The sequence below is a fragment of the Papaver somniferum genome, chromosome 5, assembly GCF_003573695.1.
Source record: "Papaver somniferum cultivar HN1 chromosome 5, ASM357369v1, whole genome shotgun sequence".
Classification (NCBI taxonomy): Eukaryota; Viridiplantae; Streptophyta; class Magnoliopsida; order Ranunculales; family Papaveraceae; genus Papaver; species Papaver somniferum.
The window spans coordinates 46786409-46804500 of NC_039362.1; positions in this window are offsets into that span (position 1 = coordinate 46786409).

Genomic DNA, 18092 nt, shown 5'->3' on the forward strand with positions numbered 1-18092 from the left:
CGTTTCTTCTTTTCTTTCTTATTCTCTTCTTCTTTCTTCTCGTTTCTATTTATTCTTCTGCTCTTTATGTTTCTTCTTCTGTTAACGATTGAGAGATGAAATTGAGGCGTGGTTGAGTGAATCAAATCGTGGGGATATATAAAGGAAGGAGGATTATTCTGCTAATTGCGAAGAAGAATTGAGATGTTATCGTGTATGTAAAGAAATTAGGGTTTCTGGTTTTGGGTATGAAATTCAGATAAAGAATTAGAAGATGAATTTAGGCTTTAAGTGAAGAATTAAAGATGGGTTTTTGATTGATTTAAAGTATTGAAGTTGGTTCAGTAGAGAATCGAAGGGTTAGGGTTTCTGTTCGTCAGGAAATAGAAATTAGGGTTTGTTAAGAAGGATTCGGGGAACATCAAGAGATGAAATTGAGTTGGAGATAAGAGTAGAATAAAGTTTAACTGGTGGTGGTGCTAACTTTGGTATCGACTCAATCTCAGATATCTGTGAAAGAGGTAAACTTAGGTTTTTATTTGATGTTCTTCTAATTGTATAAATTTGATTATGAAAACAAGAATTTTGAGATGGGTTTTGGTGATTTGATGAATTAGGGTGTTGTTTAGTGCTTAAATTAGATAAATTTTGATTTACAGGAAATTGGTATTGATGTGAATGATAACAAATATGTATGTGTTGAGTTTTCTTGGGTGGCGCTGAAGAGAACAGAATTGGAAACTCTTGGGCAAAACCGGGAAGTTTGGGTCTGAGATTGTTGTAAGTGATATGGGGAAACTGTTAATTAATGGAAAGTAGATGTTTGAGTTAGGAAGTTGTATGAACTGGTATTGGTACTGATGTGGATTGCATGGAGTTATAGTGAACTGAACTAAGTATGAAAATGGATATAAAGGGTGTGTTATGAAGCTGTTATGCAGAATTATATCTGAGTTGGGAATTAGCTGGGATTTTGAGTTATGGAAATCATAGGGCTGAGTATAAATGGATAAGTTGTATGTAAGTTGCAGTCAATGATTTTGGTGGTGATGTGTTGAACTGATAGGAATATTGTTGAAGTTGCAGGGGATATATGTATGATCTGAATAGGTGAAACGAAAATGGATGAAGACTGAAATGGTGATGCAGAGATTATAATGGATTTGCATAGTTAGATCCCTAGCCAATCAAAATTTGCGCACACCAAAGATTATGAACTCAAACAAGCAATCTTCTTTGTCTTCAAATCTTCTTAGATCTTCAATAAACACCTGCACACAATCAACTTGAATCTCTTGTGATCAATCACTCACACAACGGAGTCTGTTAATAATGGATTATCACAAGACGTCTTTAGATCTACAAACAATCTAAAGATCCCCGTCGAAATTTCGATCTAGTTTGAGTAAATCTTATATCAGAAGAGAAGATTCTCAAGCATAAACAAACTAGGTGCAATCAAAGTTCAACAACCGTTAGTCAATCAAATCAATCAAAAACTAATAATAAACTGCAATTATCTAGCTTCCCAAGTCATATGATCGGTCACCAATTACTAAGACTTGTTGCACCTCTTACAAGGATCGATTCCACATGCTTGTGATCGGTTCCACCTCTTACTAGGATCGGTTCCCCAATGTCTAGAGTTGGTCATACCTATTACAATATATCGATCATATCATCTCAGGTAATTACTTAAGATCGGTTTCACTAATAAAAGTCATACCAATACAACAGTCAGACCTTGTGAATAGTTTTACCAAGATACATAAACAAGTTATGAGCGGTTATACTAAACACACATATTGGTAATCCAAAGATTTGCAATGAATAACACTACCAATAAGCCTAGCGATTTCCTTTCGATTCATAAAACAAGTTTATGAATTGTATTTCCTTTAAACGAATGTAAAACATTGTTTCCTCAGACGAAATCTTCACCCATACCTATACATAATCACAATAACATTCATACGATTATGCCGATGTCTTATATACGAAGTTCAAAAGATAGATGTTATACTTCGTATTGTATTTCCTTAATACTATGTCTAACTAGAGTATAATTATTCACAGCTTCGCAATTATGTTTTCAATATGCATAACTTGAAAGATACTTTAGGAATGAAACAGTTCAAGTCAAATATTACTAACCTCAAGAGGAAGGATGATGTCGTCGATGTAGCTCTTTACTTCTTCACATTCTTCAAGTCTTCACGTAATACTTGTAAGTCTCATATCCTAGTAACTTTCTAGCTAACCTATACGAATTTGACTCTAGTAAATAATCAAGCGACTCTTTAAATGAGTTTTGATTCACTAAAATATGACAACCAAACTTGGCATACCAACGCTTTGTGGGTTCAACCGAGCAATGCTCTGACATTTGTGATCAATCACGCACAGAGCGAAATCTGTTAACAATGGATTATCATAAGATGTCTTTAGATCTACATACAGTTCTAAATATCCAGTTGATACTTCGATCTAGTTTGAGTGAATCTTATATCATAAGAGAAGATTCTCAAGAATAAACAAACTATGTGCAATCGAAGTTTCAACAACCGTTAGTCAATCAAATCAATCGAAAACTAATAACACTGCTATTATCTAGTTTCCCACCAATGGTACTCGTAGAGCATCTTGATCCCACAAAAGTATTTAAACGAGCGGTCGTAAGAGATTTCACCTAATTAAGATACTTTCCTCTCCGAATAGATGGCTCCACCAGGAACAACAAGAAATGAAGTTTTCTTGGCTCTTAGGATAGTTTGCTAGAAATGCAAACTTAGGTATTTATAGACGAAGGATGTTTGGACACCAAGGAATTTCCAAAACCGAAAATATTCTCAAGATATGCAATGAATGGAAAAATTCGGTTTTCATAATTCCAATAAATGCTTGTCCAATATTTCTGAAATCTCTTAATAGAAAATCTCCAACTAGTAAATGCACATTACTAATTTTTATTTTCTAGAGTTACAGATTAATTGCTGGTAATTAATGTATATAAAATCAAAAACCTTAAATAAAAGATTCTTAATTTATTTCGGCACAGGATCATTGAGTACTAAGGAACATCTTTGAACAATAAATGATAAAAGTTATGGCTCGTGTTCAATGTATGTTGACATCTTTTTACTGCAAATCCTTATTTCCTATTTACATAGATTTGCATTCTTGGAATCAGTTATACCACACTTCCAAACAAGTTTAGAATTGGTTCACCTGTATTCCAAGACTACTATGTGATTGATCAAATACCAAATCACATACATGGGTTCAATCACTTCTACCAATCACTAGGATCGGTTATACCTACATATGGAAACACTTGTGGTCGGTCAAACCGGTCACTAGGATCAGTTACACCAGTTACAAGGATCGGTTCCTTCTACACATGGTATTACTTGTGATCGGTCACACCAGTTACCAGGACCGGTTACCAATTACAAGAATCGGTCATACAACAGTCATGATCGGTCATACAACAGTCATGATCGGTCACACCAATTACTAGGATCAGTTACACCAGTTACAAGGATCGATCATACCATCACATGGTGATTACTTAGGATCGGTTACACCAATTAATAAAAACTAGTCATACCAAATCATAAGTCAGGCATTGTGATTAGTTATACCAAGATACATAACCTAAGTTAAGATTGGTTCTACCATCTCACACATATTGGTCATCCAAAGATTTGCAATGAATAGCCGGACCAATAAGCCTAATGATTTCCCTTTCGATTCACGAAACAAGTTCATAAATGTACTTCATTTAAACAAATGTAAAACATTGTTTCTTAGGATGAAATCTTCACGATAACCCATTCACATAATTATAACAATATATACAAGATTATGTCGATGTCATATATACGAAGTTCAAAAGATAAGCGTTATACTTTGTAGTTTAATACCCTAATACTATGATCATACTATTATGATCATAACACATCACTAGAGTATTATACAATATGTACAGTATATACAGCTTCGCAGTTATGTTTTCAATGTAACACGACTTGAAAGATACGTTAGGAATGAAACAGTTCAAGTAAATATTACTAAACTCAAGTGGAAGGATGATGTCATCGTCGTAGTTCACTACTTACTCACATTCTTCAGGTCTTCGGAGTAATACTTGTATTTCTCAACATTCCTAGACTTTCTAGTCTAACCTAAATGAAGTTGACTCTAGTATTTAATCAAGCGACTCTAGATGAGTTTTGATACTAAAATATTGAAAAGGCGAGGGTACCCAAATATACCTCAAGCTAAAACTTTTCCTTCCTATAAGTCCTTTCTCCGAAAGTGATTGTCTATGGAAAGATTCGAGATAATACAACTAATCGGTTCACACTTCGTGTGATCGTCTATGGATACTATATCGAGACAATACAACAACAAAGTATGTTTACTTGATACAAAGGTTCGGACTTAACCAAACACAATAGGATTGCTTATCAAGTAAATAGGAATTAACGTTTGTGTAATTTACTTTAATTATAATAAAAGAATTATAATGCGGAAAATAAAAGTAAATGGCACAACAAGATTTTGTTAACGAGGAAAACCGCAAATGCAGAAAAACCCCGGGACCTTGTCCAGAATTGAATACTCTCAGGATTAAGCCTCTATACAAAATAAACCAACTTCGTATAGTTGAGACCAAGCAACTAAACCTATAGTTCACCTAGTTCCGTCTGTATTCCCACGCCTCCAGCTTATGAATAAGTCACGTACTTGGAACAATTCCTTTGGTTCGTATTCCAAACAGTAAAGGAACAACAAATCTGTTTGGTATCAACTCTCTTCAACCAAGTGATATGAGTCGGACAAAGGCTCTTATGTTTATCTTAACATAAACTCCTTCGCCAGGTTCTTAGATCTATCTTATGTTCAATTACCCAAAGTAATCATAAGATTTTGCAATCAATACCTTTAATCCAAAGGAACCGTATTGATGCCGATCTACTCAACTATTCTATCCAATCTACCACAAGGATAAACCAATTATAGTGAGATCCTCTTTTTACCAAAACAAGTATTGTGCACACCAAAGATTTATATAACTAAGTCAGAAATATTCTATCTCTTTTTTGTCTTCAAATCTTCTTAGATCTTCAATAAACACATGCACACAACTACTTGAATCTCTTGTGATCAATCATACACAGAACAGAGTCTATTAACAATGGATTATCACAAGATCATATTTAGCACTAATAACAGTCTAAATATCCCTGTCGAAACTTCAAACTAGTTTGAGTGAATCTTATATCAGAAGAGAAGATTCTCAAGCATAAACAAACTAGGTGCAATCAAAGCCGTTAGTCAATCAAATCAATTGACAACAAAAGATAAACCGCAATTATCTAGTTTCCCACCAACAATACTCGTAGATCTTCTCAATCCCAAATAAGTCTTTAAATTGAGCGGCCGTAAGAGATTTTTCCTAATTAGGTTACTCTCCTCTCCGAATAGGCGGCTTCACCAGTAACAGTACAACAAAGGAAGTTTACTGTCACGAAGGATTAGTTTGCTAGAAATGCAAACTTCAAGTATTTATAGACAAGGAAGTTTGGACATCAAGGAATTTCCAAAAGCGAAAATATTATCAAGATATTCAATAATAATTTCCACATTCGGTTTTCATAATTCCTGAGAATGCTCTGTCCAAAATAATGATCGAAAATCTCCTTGGAAAATCTTTAACTAGCAAATGCACATTACTAATTTTTATTTTCCATATATAATTAAAAACCTTAATCAAAATATTCTTAACTTATTTAAATTTCGATCCTGGGATTTACTTCCTTCTTAGCTGTTAAGGAATATATTTGAACAATAAAAGATACGCATAAATGTACGTGTTCAAAGTGTGTCGACATCCTTACTTTGTAAGTCCTCTTTCATACTTACACACTTGAAACCGATTTACCACGCTTCCAAACAAGTTTAGAGTTGGTTCATCTGACTTTCAAGAGCTATGCGATTGATTAAGAACTCTCAATCACAAATCATGGGGTTTAACGGTTCTACCAAAACAAGTTTCGGTTCTACTTCCATGTGAGTACTGTGCATAGTCACACTAGCTTCCCAAAACTCGGTTGACTAGGTACTAGGATCGGTTCCCCACATATATATGGTATCTAACTCATATGTGTTGCATATGTCCATAGGATCGGTTCCCCTTTGCCTAAAAATGTGTTGCACATGTCCATAGGATCGGTTCCCCTTTCTGATATAAACCTTGCTGCACCCCATACAAGGATCGATTCCCCTTTGTGATGTGTTGCACCTCTTACTAGGATCGGTTCCCCTTTACCCAGTGTTAGGTCTTACAAACTACACAAACTTGATCATACCATCATGAGATTACTTAAGATCGGTTTCACTAATAAAAGTCATACCAATACAAAAGTCAGGCCTCATGTGAATAGTTTTACCAAGAACACAAACAAGTCATGAGCAGTTATACTAATCACACATATTAGTCGTTCATAAGATATGCAATGATGAACAATCCCAATAACGCCTGGCGATTTCCTTTTCGATTCACAAACAAAGTTCATGAACTTACTTCCTTAAAACACATGTAAAAAAATTGTTTCCTAGGATGAAATCCTCACCTCATACCCATACATAATCACGATAGCATTCAAACGATTATGTCGATGTCTTATCTACAAAGTTTAATGGTTAAGCAGTAAACCTCGTATTGTATTCCTTAATACTATGTCTACCTAGAGTGTTCATGCTTCGCAGTTTTGTTTTCATTATGCACGACTTGAAAGATACGTTAGGGAATGAAACAGTTCAAGTCAAATATCACTAACCTCAAGTGTAAGGATGATGTTGTGGTTGTAGCTCCTTACTTCTTCACTTCTTCAAGTCTTCGCAATACTTATAATGTCTCAAATCCTAATACTTTCAAGCTAACCTATACGAAGTTGACTCTAGTACATTTAATCAAGCAACTCTTAAATGAGTTTTGTTTCACTAAAATATGACAACCAAACTTGATATACCAACGCTTGGTGGGTTCAACCGAGCTATGCTCTAACAATCTCCCCCTTTGTCAATTTTAATATGACAACCAAACTTGATATAATCAAGCGACTCTTCCTGATGGTCCTAAATGTGATCCAAGCCATCCAAATAGGATGGTTAAGTTGGATGGTTGCGATCGATTTAAGACATTAGTGGAATTTCCGCGACCCTTAAAAGAATCACGCCTTCCATGGTTTGAGCAATCGTTTCACTGCTCCATGGCCTTGCCGTGAGAAAACCGATTGGGTGAGGGAGAAGTGGGCCCGCCAACGTGTGCATTAGCACTTCCCTGATCATTCACGGGATGATCTAATCCGTCCAACCAGTCTGGCGAAGTTGGACGGTTGTGATGGTTTTAAGACTGCTTTGAACAGTCTTGCTCGTTCGAGCTTCTTCCAAAGCAGCGCGGCCACCTTATTTTAGGGCTGGCGTTTTGGCGCGCTGGAAAGTGTGGCGTGGTGTTTGACCGGCTGGGGCATAAGTGGGCCCGCCTGTGGTCATCACAGTGACCGCCTACTCCTTCTAGGGTTTGGTTAGGCTGGTTAAATCATGCGGCCAACTTGTGTGGCCATGATCGTTTCTGATACTGACATGGACAGTCTAGATTTCCCTTAAGGAAATTAAATATGCTCGATCTGGCTAATCAAAAGCGCTGATACGAGATTCTATTGTTAGAGAATGGTGTAGCCTGTACGGGTATTTCGTGCACATCTCGATATTGACACTTGGAGATTCATGTTACTCTGCTGAGAGTAAACACTCAGTCGTCATGTCATGCCAATAATGAGAGTTCTGATGAGAACAACAGAGGAAATACTAGGCAAATCATGCATTAATTAATAATGTTAAAATTAACAGAATATTTGGGATTGTTGTTATATGCACCATTCTGGGTGAATTTTGTGTATTTATTGAATTGTTTCGAATAAATAAAGCGGAGAGGTTTTCTGCACTCATCGCATATCAAACGGCTTTACCCTTTGTAGGATGTCAGCACATTAAATGGCTTTACCCTTTGTAGGATGTCATCACATTATATTTGGTTTTACAATTTTAGCCATGAACTAAAATCCACCATCAACATTAAGTCCCCTGCCTAGCGCGTAATAGTTGCACTATTGTGGGGTAGGCATTAGATGGTGACAAATAAAGATAAAACTTATAAGACAAAGTTAGATGTTACCAGATGAGATGGGTCGTCCTGTCCTTGGAACACGTCACGTTCAAGAGGCGTCCAGGAGAGCGTTGAAGCGTCTTCCTCTGAAGAGAGCATTGAAGAGGCTTCTTCCTATGAAGAGTTGAAGGAGCTTCTGGAGCGAACGTCGAAGCGGGTCCCTGGGAGAGCGTTTAAGCAGCTTCTTATGGCGAGAGACCTTCTTCTGGAGAGAGTGTTGAAGCGGCTTCTGCTGGAGGGAGCATTGAAGCGGCTTCTTCTTCTGGAGAGAGTTGAAGCGCCTTCTTATGGAGAGAGTTGAAGAGGCTTCTTCCTATGAATAGTTGAAGAAGCTTATAGAGCGAACGTTGAAGCGGGTCCCAGGAGAGCGTTGAAGCATCTTCTTATGGCGAGAGACCTTCTTCTGGAGGGAGCGTTGAAGCGGCTTATGGAGGGAGCGTTGAAACGGCTTCTTCTTCAGTTTGACTTCCCCTTGCGAATTACATGCTTCTTGATTGACCATCTCTCTTGTGTTGAAGAAGTCCTTGACTCTATCCGTAGTGGTTGTTGCTATGGTGAAGCGCGGGCATTGGCAGTCTTCATATAGTGGTAGAGTTTGTCTCGTTATTAGAGAGAAAAGCTAATGATGGAACCGATAGCTTCCTTGATGTTGCCTCATGGAATGAAAAATAGGGAGACAGTCCCCTGCCCACGAGTATTTACTGAATCTTCGAATTGATAGTCGTTGTCACGTTGGGTTCATGAGGCCGTCTTTACATCTGCATTGGGTTTCATAGACTCCAGGAACATCACTGGTGTTTGACAATACGCCTACTCTGTTGAGTATATCCTTGTCTTTGGGAATCTTGGAATCACAATGATAGCGTGCTTGCATCTCTCTAAATTCACCATCTTTGAGATGGTCAATGCTAAGCAGTCCCCAGTCACACTCCTTTGCCATTATCATCTTTGGATCGTGTCTTTGAGGAGTAGGGAAGTTCCTTCATGCGAATGACTTAACTAATAGGTTCTGCAAATATGATGAAACTGGAGAATCTGTATGTACCTCTCATGTCCCAGGTGCAATCTCCTTTGGTAACTCAACTACTTCTTCTATGGGAGACGAAATTCTGAAAGCGTCTCTCATTGATGCTTCTGCCATCGATACAGATATGGAGTATCTTGGACGTTGTTTCATCATTGTGGCAGTCGTGCATGTGGTACTGGAGTTGGAGTTGGCGATTTTGGACGCGCATGATGTTGTATCTCGGTGGTTTTCCTCTTGCTGCTTCAGCGAAACTGCTTACAGAAGGCTGAAGGTTGTATTGCCTGTTGGTGAGATGTATGCTTCCACGAACATCATGAGGCTCTTCATTACTGGCAGGCTTGTTCTTTCTAGCAGGTGCTATCACAACTGAGCATTTAGCAGCTTCATGGAGTTCAGAGGATGTCTGAAAGCGAAGGTTCTTCACAAAGCAGATAGACAGGTACCATCCTATTGATGCACAATTACACCACTTGTTGTTCAGTCACATTTGGATCGTGACCCTCTAGTGCCTGAATTCGGGACCTCTTGACATAATCATTTGGATGTTCGTTGTTTCGCTGAAGCATTCCTCTTAAGTCTGACAGAGTGATTCGCCCAAACTACGGATTCTTTCTCGACATGATGATGTGGACATAGATATCTTCTTGAGGCTGCTCCTTGAGGTGTCGGCTTCAGTAGATCTGAAGATGTCACGGGCTCGCTCTCGTCCGGGCTGACATAATAGGCGAACCCTTTATGATGATTTGGAGATGAAAATATTCGTTGGATCTTCTGAAACTGTTGTAGTGCGGTCCAGACGAAACTTGCTCCTTTCTTCAGCAAGGGGGTGAATGAAGCAACAAGCTGGCCTAAACCAGGTATAAAACGTCGAATGTAATTCACATTGCATATGAAGATTTGGAGTTCCTTCACAGTTCGCGGAGGCGGCATCGTGAGGATAACTTGGGTCTTGGATGGGTCCACTTTGATTCCCTCAACAGTCACCTGGAATCCCAGAAATTTTCCTGAAGAAACGCCGAAAGCGCATTTCAAAGGATTCATCTTCAATTTGTATTCATGACACCTTTCGAACACTTGCCATAGGATTCCTGTGTGGGCCGCCTGAGGTTTTGATTTGACTACTATATCATCCATGTAGTCTTCAACTTGCTTATACATCATATCGTTGAAGATTGCCGTCATAGCGTGTTGATACGTTGCACCGGCATTGTTTAAACCAAATGGCATTACAGTATAATAAAAATTTCCGAGAGGAGTTTGAAAAGCTGTCTTACTTGCGTCATGTTCATACATCCTTATCTGATTGTAGCCGCTATATCCATCCATGAAGGAGAACATGTCGTGTCCGCTGGTCGCATCTACCAACATGTCGATGTTAGGTAGAGGAAACTCATCTTTGGGGCAGCATCTGTTCAAGTCTCTGAAATCCACGCAACACCTGATCTGTCCGTTTTTCTTTTTCACCGGAACCACATTAGCCAACCAGGTTGGATGATGAATGGGTTTAATGAAGCCAGCAGCTAGCAACTTCTGAATCTCATTCTTGATTTGCTCTTCTACCTCGTGTCTCAATTTCCTCGGATATTGTTTGACCGGCTTGGATCCAGGTATGACATGTAGATGATGGGTGACCAATTTTTCATCTATACCAAGCATTTCCTCGTATGTCCAAGCGAATATGTCCTGGTATTCTTTGAGAAGTTCCACGAGTTCCGTGCGTTCATCCGTGCACAAGGTTGAGTTGATGGAGATAGGTCTAGGAGATTCCTCACTCCTGATGTGAACGACTTCGAGCTCATCGGTTGTGGAGTTGGTGCCATATTGCAGCTGTCGTGGGGCATCCGACACTTCTCCTTGTGGCTCGTCGTTTTTGTAGCATCCCGTTGGGCGGAGAGACTGGGTAACAACGGCGTCGCTACACGGTTTTCCATTTCTGATCACGGCTCGCCACAAAAGTTCGCTCCCTCTTAGTGTGAGCGTGGGTCGCGGCTTCACATGATGAAGAAGAATTGGTATGCTTTGTCAGTGCATCGTTAGGCTTAGCCTTCAATGATGCAAGTCGGTCCTCTTCCTGGATTGACGCCCACATGGGGAGTGGGGTGCAATGAACTTTGTCTGATTCTTCCCGCAGCGCTTCTCTTGGTTTAAATAATTCCGCTCCACATATTGGTGTGTAAGGAGACAATGATGCGGGAATACGAACGACTTCTTTATTCAGCATAGTCTTCAAGCATTGGTGATACGTCGAGGGGACGATCCTATTGTCATGAAGCCATGGTCTCCCTAGTATCATATGGTAGTCCGGCTCCTTTTCTATGAGTTCGAATTTCATCTTTGATTGGACGGGTCCTACAGATAAATTCAAATTGACATACACGTACGTGTTGGTTTGGTTTCCTTCAAAGTCTGTTATCATGGTAGACTGTCGCACGATCTTGCTTGGGCGAACCTTGGCCGTCCTGAGCGTCTTGAGAGTAATCACATTTGAATATGCTCCCGTGTCGATGAGGGCGCTCTTGAACTCTGAATCCTTGATGCATGCAGTAACATGTAGGGCCCGGTTATGACCTTCTTCCGCCATCATATCTTCTTCTGTAAACGTAACATTATTCACAAACATCTCTGGTGTTTTCAAGGCTTCTGGACGCAAAGGAATTAAATGCATGTCCAAGGCTATCTGGTTGATTGCAGCAAACGTCTCTGCCCGCTGATTCTTCGAGAGGTGTAAAAGTTCGCATAAACTTGCCACTAGGGAAGTCGCTTTCTGATCCACCGGCCTTTGGTTCATAGTGAAACTATTGACTTGAGGAGGATTGTTGCGAGGATCAGTCCCCAATGCGGAAATCTCTGTGACAGGATAACCGCTCATATTTGATGTCATCTTGATGAGGAGATCGAGTATATCGTCTATTGCTTCTTTGATCAGGTCTATGTTTTTCGTGTGAATCTCCTGCACCCGTGCTAACTCGATCAATGTTGGGATTCTTCCGGTTACACCATCAGATATACCGTTCCCAAAAGGGTATCTTCATTGGAGGAACTTCGTCCGGGATTTGAAGTTGTTGGGGTAGTCCTAAGACCAACCATTTTGAAATTATCCAAATGGGATTGGGTATTGAAGAAATTGACTTCACAACCGAGAGATTAATCTCCCACTATGGTCGCCAGTTGTTTATGGGTGAAAACTGTTTCTACTGGATTTGGTAATTTGGGCGTGTGGATGAGAAACGAATCTAAACCTTAAACAAATGCACTGGACGGGAGTGCTTTTGATTCGAGATCAATCTATACAATTCTAGCCTAAACCAAGAAATGGTCGTTCCAGATTTTCTTCGGTCACAAAGTGAAGGAGATGGGGTTGATCTTAGGGAGGGAAGCGAAGAAGGTGTTGAGATTGTGAAGGTTTTGGTTGTTTATGACTTGTATCAGAATGTTGAACTGGCTTGCACAATGTAAGCTATCAGTTCTGGGTATTTTCTGGATATTGTGACAACACTTGGTTTTTTCTGCGTATTGTGTTAAAATAGGTTGAAGAACCTATTTATACAAGTCATTTGAGCGCAATCCTCATCTCGTAGGAAGTGGAGGAAGTTGAGTGATGGGGTAGTGGGGTCGTGTAGGTGATTGTCACGCGATCACGCCTTTGCCCACTTCCTTCATCATCGTTAACCGTCCATGCTTCCTGATACGTTCTCGTAATGGGCGCGTTGCACGCCACACGCTGTAAACCGCCTGACCAATACCCCAGTAAGTATCCCCCAGTTTGTGACATGTTTGATGTATCGAATGAGTGGGTCGAGTCGTGGGACCCGCCGCAAGAAATAACATACGGTGCTATTAGGTTAAATAACTAAGTTATTTAAGGATTTGATATTCGTGAAATATCGTGCATGATCGATGCATGTAATGCATAGTTTTAAAGCAAGCATCTCAAAACAATCGATATGCATAAAGCATCGTTGTTTTAAAGCTTGATTGAATAAGTCGCAGATTAAGCATCTTAAAATGGCATCACGTCCAACCATCTTCGAGTGATCGTTTGGAGGACGCATGGAGGGCCACCCTTTGGTCGATCACTCCCTATGACAGAGTGGCGGACGGTGATCATTGAGACGCTTCATTGATCGCCTAACTCTTAATCCAAGTCATCCGACCTAGCTGGAAAAGTTGGACGGACGAGACGATTTATGGCGCATATTTGCTGCCGTTGATGGATTTTAGGGTTTTTAAGAGGTGTGCAACATCCCCTCTTTGGCTTTATCGAATTCAAGCATGATTGTTTATTTTGGTGGGATCGACCGGGCATGCGTGGAGACGGCCTGCTGACGTGCATGTCTACACCTCTCGGTCCCATAAAGGTTCAATCTAGGCCACTCAATTTGACCGGCAAAGATGAGTGGTCGTGATCGATTTGCGACACAAATATGTTGCCGCAAAGCACAAGTTATGGTTTGAGGCCGATTGACCTAGCACCTTTGGGGCGTGCGTTTCGAGACACCGGGACCCACTATGCATAGGTCGACCGGTCACACGTCAAGGTGCGCCCACGGTGATCATGTTGATCTCCTTGGGACCTCTTGAGTCTATATCTACACCGTCTGTTTAGGCCGACGAAGATGGATGGCCGTGATTGAACTACGACAGATGTGCATTGCCGCAAACCCTAATTAGGGTTTTGAAACAGTCACGCACACGTGACTTTAGCCAAACTGTTTGGCAAGTCGTGATCCTCATTTGGGGAGATCGATCCCGTGGGGCCCATGTTGGGCTGACGGTGAACGTACGTGCACCTTCCTGATGGTCTTAAATATGATCCAAGCCATCCAAATAGGCTGGTTAAGTTGGATGGTTGCGATCGATTTAAGACATTAGTGGAATTTCCGCGACCCTTAGAAGCATCACACCTGCCATGGTTTGAGCAATCGTTTCATTGCTCCATGGCTTTGCCATGAGAAAAACGATCGGGTGAGGGAGAAGTGGGCCCGCCAACGTGTGCATTAGCGCTTCCCTGATCATTCACGGGATGATCTAATCCATCCAACCAGGCTGGCGAAGTTGGACGATTGTGATGGTTTTAAGACTGCCTTGAACAGTCTTGCTCGTTCGAGCTTCTTCCAAAGCAGCGCGGCCACCTTATTTTAGGGCTGGCGTTTTGGCGCGCTGGGAAGTGTGGCGTGGTGTTCGACCGGATGGGGCATAAGTGGGCCCGCCTGTGGTCATCACAGTGATCGCCTACTCCTGCTAGGGTTTGGCTAGGCTGATTAAATCATGCGGCCAACTTGCGTGGCCGCGATCGTTTCTGAGACTGACATGGACAGTCTAGATTTCCCTTAAGGAAATTAAATATGCTCGATCTGGCTAATCAAAAGCGCCTATACGAGATTCTCTTTGTTAGAGAATGGTGTAGCCTGTACAGGTATTTCGTGCACATCTCGATATTGACACTTGGATATTCATGTTACTCTGCTGAGAGTAAACACTCAGTCGTCATGTCATGCCAATAATGAGAGTTCTGCTGAGAACAGCAGAGGAAATACTAGGCAAATCATGCATTAATTAATAATGTTAAAATTCACAGAATATTTGAGATTGTTGTTATATGCACCATTCTGGTGAATTTTGTGTATTTATTGAATTGCTTCGAATAAATAAAGCGGAGAGGTTTTCTGCACCCATCGCTTATCAAACGGCTTTACTCTTTGCAGGATGTCAACACATTAAATGGCTTTACCCTTTGCAGGATGTCATCACATTAAATTTGGTTTTACAATTTTAACCCTGAACTAAAATCCACCATCAACAAAGTTAATACTTAGAGTTTGTTTTAGATGACTTTCTTTTGGAAACCTCCCCAGGTTTTGGTATCCACTTATGAGTGAATTTTGAAAGAAGGCTCTTCATTTCTAATGTCATTGCATCTTTCCAACTTGAAACATCAAATCTCATATCCCTTTTTGAAAAAGGATTACCCTTTTTATTATTTTTCCTTTTAGGAAAGTTTCTTTTAGGATATGATTTTGAATAATAATTTGTTTGTTTCACAGGACAATGAAGATCTGAGAGGTTTTTGGAGATGACATTGTTTAATTCTTTAGATATAAAAGATACAACATTTTGCATCTTTCGAATTTTGCACTCCCTTTGCATATGACATTTGCCTCTACAATAATAACAATGCTTATTGAAAGGAAATAAAGTTTTTAGTTTTACCTTTATGAGACATTCGGTTATTCTGCTTATCCTTGGTTGGAGTCTTCTTCTGGCTGCTTCTATAGATGGTTTTCGTTGGAATCTCAATAAAGCACTTGGGTGTTTCAGGCGTGCTGACTTGTTCGGGTGGATTTTCTGAAGTAGAAGGACATACAGCCTTTATGAATTTCACTTCCTTATTGGTTGACAACAAATTAACTCCATCATATCCTAATCCACGTTTGTCCCCACGACATGTCCCAGCATCCAATATGGAAGATAAATTGTTTGTGCCATCATTGAGTCTTCTTATCTTTACTTCCTCTTCTAAAATCTTGATTCTTTCAAGAGCTTTAGTCAGTTGATCCTCAAGAGGATTTTTCAAGTGGAGTTCCGACTCAAGTTGATCTTTACTCGTTGATTGTTGAGAATTAAATTTAGATTCTAACTCAACAAGTTTCTTATTCAATAAGTAGTGTTTCCAGTTGAGATTCTCAAACTCAAGAGTTTTTGAGTTAAGACTTTCTTTGTAGTCTTTAAGAAGATATCTAGAATTCTGATATCCATAGAAGAAACCAGAGAAGATTTTTCTTAGTTTCTTACTTTCTCTACAGAGAGGAGCAATTAGCTCAATGACATTTGATGTAGTCAGTTTTCTTGTAACATCTAGTATAGAAGAGAATTTTGACTTATCTTCTTCGACATCTTGATCAATCTCTGAGTCACCTTCTACAGACATTTCATCAAGATGTTTTTCAAGGCAAGTTTGCCAATCACCAGAATCTACATTGTAAAGATCTGGTTGTTCAGTATATTCATAAGGAACATCATTTTGAGACGTTGATCCTTCATCTTGTTTCACGTTAACTGAATCAGACATAGATTCAATTCTTATAGGATGGATCGCACCAAACACAGATTGTTAGATGTTTTCGTGTTTGCCTGCTCTGATACCAACTGAAAAGGCGAGGGTACCCAAATATACCTCAAGCTAAAACTTTTCCTTCTTATAAGTCCTTTCTCCGAAAGTGATTGTCTATGGACAGAGTCGAGAAAATACAACTAATCGGTTCACACTTTGTGTGATTGTCTATGGATACTAAATCGAGACAAACAACGACGAAGTATGTTTGCTTGATACAAAGGTTCGGACTTAACCAAACACAATAGGATTGCTTATCAAGTAAATAGGAATCAACGTTTGTGTAATTTACTTTAATTATAATAAAAGAATTATAATGCGGAAAATAAAAGTAAATGACACAGCAAGATTTTGTTAACGAGGAAAACCGCAAATGCAGAAAAGAAACCCAGTCCTTCACTAGAATTGAATACTCCCAGGATTAAGCCGCTATACAAAATAAACCAACTTCGTATAGTTGAGACCAAGCAACTAAACCTATAGTTCACCTAGTTTCGTTTGTATTCCCACGCCTACAACTTATGAATAAGTCACGTACTTGAAACAATTCCTTTGGTTCGTATTCCAAACAGTAAAGGAACAACAAATCAGTTTGGTATCAACTCTCTTCAACCAAGTGATATGAGTCGGACAAAGGCTCTTCTATTATCTTAACATAAACTCCTTTGTCAGGTTCTTAGGTCTATCTTATGTCCAATTACCCAAAGTAATCATAATATTTTGCAATCAATACCTTTAATCCTAAGGAACCGTATTGATGCCGATTTACTCAACTATTCTATCCAATCTACCACAAGGATAAACCAATTATAGTGAGATCCTCTTTTTACCAAAAAAAGTATTGTGCACACCAAAGATTTATATAACCAAGTCAGAAATCTTCTATCTCTTCTTTGTCTTCAAATCTTCTTAGATATTCAATAAACACCTGCACACAACTACTTGAATCTCTTGTGACCAATCACACACAGAATGGAGTCTGTTAAGAATGAATTATCACAAGATCGTCTTTAGCACTAACAACAGTCTAAAGATCCCTATCGAAACTTCGAACTAGTTTGAGTGAATCTTACATCAGAAGAGAAAATTTTCAAGCATAAACAAACTAGGTGCAATCAAAGTTTGACCACCGTTAGTCAATCAAGTTAATTGAAAACAAAAGATAAACCGCAATTATCTAGTTTCCCACCAACAGTACTCGTAGAGCTTCTGAATCCCAAAGAAGTCTTTAAATTGAGCGGCCGTAAGAGATTTCGCCTAATTAGGTTACTCTCCTCTCCGAATAGGCGGCTTCACCAGTAACAGTACAACAGAGGAAGTTTTCTGTCACGAAGGATTAGTTTTCTAGAAATGAAAACTTCAAGTATTTATAGACAAGGAAGTTTGGACACCAAGGAATTTCCAAAACCGAAAATATTCTTATGATATTCAATAATAACTTCCATATTCGGTATAATTCCTGAGAATGCTCTGTCCAAAATAATGATCGAAAATCTCCTTGGAAAATCTTTAACTAGCAAATGCACATTACTAATTCTTATTTTCCATATATAATTAAAAACCTTAATTAAAAGATTTTTAACTTATTTAATTTCGATCCTGGGATTCACTTCCTTCTTAGATGTTAAGGAATATCTTTGAACAATAAAAGATACGCATAAATGCACGTGTTCAAAGTGTGTCGACATACTTACTTTGTAAATCCTCTTTCATACTTACACACTTGAAACCGATTTACC